The sequence below is a fragment of the Hippopotamus amphibius genome, chromosome 6, assembly GCF_030028045.1.
Source record: "Hippopotamus amphibius kiboko isolate mHipAmp2 chromosome 6, mHipAmp2.hap2, whole genome shotgun sequence".
In the NCBI taxonomy this organism is placed as follows: Eukaryota; Metazoa; Chordata; class Mammalia; order Artiodactyla; family Hippopotamidae; genus Hippopotamus; species Hippopotamus amphibius.
Window position 1 is genome coordinate 105,475,845 of NC_080191.1, and position 3,446 is coordinate 105,479,290.

General features: G+C 39.8%; 1 non-coding gene across 1 annotated transcript; it reads right to left on the reverse strand.

Moving 5' to 3' along the window:
- Nucleotides 1-1,337: 1,337 nt before the first annotated feature.
- LOC130856265 (U6 spliceosomal RNA) lies at nucleotides 1,338-1,444 on the reverse strand. The gene has a single exon (XR_009054543.1). It is a non-coding gene; the product is annotated as a U6 spliceosomal RNA (small nuclear RNA).
- Between the last annotated feature and the right edge of the window lie 2,002 nt (nucleotides 1,445-3,446).

Here is a 3,446-nt window from a genome sequence, read left to right on the forward strand (position 1 = left end):
GGTCTCTCCCAGGCGCATATGCTCAGGGTGCTTTTGATTCTTAGGCTGGTCCCATCTTTTTAATTGAGGCCCGTGACAGAGTAACACTGTCTCTACTCTCTTTGGAATCCAAGTCCACCTATCTCTCTGCTCATCCCTGTTCTTGTCCTAATATCATAATCTCTGGTGGTAACTTTCATACATTTCCCACTCTGGTTACCATTTGGCCAAGAATGTTTAGCCAGAATTCTCTGAGAATCTGGGATAATATCGACTGGAGTCTATCCACAGAGCTGAAGTGTCTTCTTCCAGTAGAAAAAAGTAATACATTTTAAAGATAAACCTTTTACCTTTGTGTATACTACATTCTCTTGAGCCTAGAAGTCTGGCTATTAGAATTGGTATGTGTGTATTAAGTGGTGGTTTCTCCTGTCCTCTCTGAAGAAAGCTATTATATTGATGGAGCCCCTTAGAATCGAAGGCATCCTGGGATTCAGGAAATACAGTCATTTCAGTGTCTTTCCCAGTTTGGTCTTTCCAATCACTCTGAGTCAAGCCACACACCATTGTGAGAAGAATGTCTTTTTGTTTATTTTCTTTCTAAAATAGTTCTGGTGCCTGACGCCTTGGTTGTTGTTGCTGTTATTGTTATTATTTTAATTTTAGTCACCAGTTCATTCTTTTTTAAAAAATTTATTTTACTGAAGTATTTTTTACAATGCTGTGTTAATTTCTGCTGTACAGCAAGGTGATTCAGTTATACATATACATACATATATGTATATACACACACACATTCTTTTTCATATTCTTTTCCATTATGGTTTATCACAAGATATTGAACATAGTTCCCTGTGCTATATACAGTAGGACCTTATTGTTCATCCATTCTATAAAATAGTTAGAATCTCCTAATCCTAAACTCCCACCACTCATTCTTAAACCCATTGCAATTTGATCCTGTCCCAGTCACACTCCTGTAGGTATCAGAAAATCCTTAGTGGTCACCTAACATCCATAGTCTGTGAAAATGTCTTTGTCTTTGTGTTTCCTCATGTTTGTTACACCTCTGCTGAAACTGATGACCACTCTTCTCTGCTAAAACTTTTTTGCTCCTTACATTTTCTTAAGCTATTTTTTGGGAGTTTAGTAGTTTTTCTACTACTTCCTTTTGTGCTCCCTTTAATGGCTCTTCTGTCTCCTCCCACCCTAAAATTCCACCTCTTTCTGGGATTCTGGATGTGTTCTTCATGTTACCCACTGAATTGTTTTTTGTTTGTTTGTTTTTAAATTTTTTTCTTTTTATTTTATTTTTATTTTTATTTTTTTGCCGTTCTATAAGTTTATTGGACAATCAGAAAAATATGGAACGCTTCACGAATTTGCGTGTCATCCTTGCGCAGGGGCCATGCTAATCTTCTCTGTATGGTTCCAATTTTAGTATATGTGCTGCCGAAGCGAGCACTCTTTTTATTTTTTTAAGGACTTTTACTGAGATACAACTGACATACAATAAACTGCATATATATATAAGAACTTTTATTGAGATATAATTGACATACAATAGACTGCATATATTTAAAGTGTACAATTTGGTATTTTTTTTTTTATTAGTAATGTATCTCAGGCAATCTTGACCTCCCATTCCCCACCTCCTCCCCCTGCCACCGCTTTCCTTCCTTGGTGTCCATATGTTTGTTATCCACATCTGTGTCTCTATTTCTGCTTTGCACACCAGAGGATCTGTACCATTTTTCTGGATTCTGCATGTATGTGTTAATATATGATATTTGTTTTTCTTTTTCTGACTTACTTCATTCTGTATGACAGTCTCTAGGTCCATCCATGTCTCTACAGATGTCCCAATTTCATTCCTTTTTATGGGTGAGTAATATTCCATTGTATATATGTACCACATCTTTTTTATCCATTCATCTGCTGATGGACATTTAGGTTGCTTCTATGACCTGGCTATTGTAAATCGTGCCTCAATGAACATCGGGCTGCATGTGTCTTTTCAAAGTATAGTTTTCTCTGGGTATATGCCCAGGAGTGGGATGACTGGATCATATGGTAGTTGTATTTTTAGTTTTTTAAGGAGCCTCCATACTGTTCTCCATAGTGGCTGTACCAATTTACATTCCCACCAGCAGTGCAGGAGGGTCCCTTTTCTCCGCACCCTCTCCAGAATTTACTGTGTGTAGATTTTCTGATGATTGTTACCCACTGAATGTTTCACACACTCCCTAGCTGCAATTATCACCTATACCTGCACTGTCCTATAGGGTAACCACTACCCACATATGGTTACTCAAATCAAAATAAAATAAATTTAACATTTATAATAGTTCCTCAGTCACACTAGACACATTCCAAGTATTCACTAGCCAAATGGGCTAGTGGCTCCCATAGTGGACAGCACAGATATAGGACAATTTCCTCATTGCAGAATGTTCTATTGGATAGCGGTGCTCTGTAGGCTACTGATTCTCAAACTGCACGTGAAGTCCAAACATCCTTCTGAGATCCAGACTTACATTTTACAGGCAGATAAAGAAGTAAGGCAAGAACGAAGTTCAGAAGTCAGTTATGCAGGGGGTTTGACTAACATGAGACATTAAACTTTTGAGTTTGGAAGTTGTTGGTAGAGAGGTCCTTAAGCTGTTCTCTGCCAAGACATATAGGATGAACACAGCCATCTGAGCCCAGATTTTCATAGCATCCAAAAATATATTGCTGGGAGGTAATGCTCCACACCCCACACCGATCTGAAGTTATCTCAGTTTTTCATGGTAGGATATTGATGGCCTGCAGCTTAGAGAAGATGGGCTGTAAGTGGAAAACCCTGATTTAAAATATGTTCCTGACTTTTCAAGACCTGTTCCTTAGCTATGGATTCCTCCATGCCACCATCAAACTCCTTAGCCTGGCATTGTACTGACCTCAGTTACTTTTGCTCTCCCATTTATCATTACCTTGCCCATCCTCCTCCTGAAACCCAGGAGGACCCTGTGGGGCTCCTGGGCACAGAAGCCTTTCTGTCCCCCACTTCTTGTTTATAGGAAATAGACTTCAGCCTCCATGACCTTCCCTGAGTTCCAAAGGGCAGGTTCAAACAGTTGTTGATCAGGGAAGGGAGGGGATGCAGAGACAACGGAGGAGCAGCCAAGAAACAATAGTGCAGCCTTGGGGCAGGGTCCTGATTCCACCGCAAGGGATACACAGAACCACAACTTTGAGCTCTTCTGCAGAATTAACACTCCCAACAAATGGAAGATGTTAACTGCTTGGTGAAGCATTCTTCATTCCAGAGAGAAGGTCACAGTTTGATAACCTCCAGAACAACAGAAGTTCATCAGGAGACCCACTGAGGCCAGATTAAAGGACTGCAGAAGCTGCACACACCCTGATCCTTATCAGCAATCCTGCTCTTGAACCACTGCTTTAAAAATCCTCACTAAATCCCC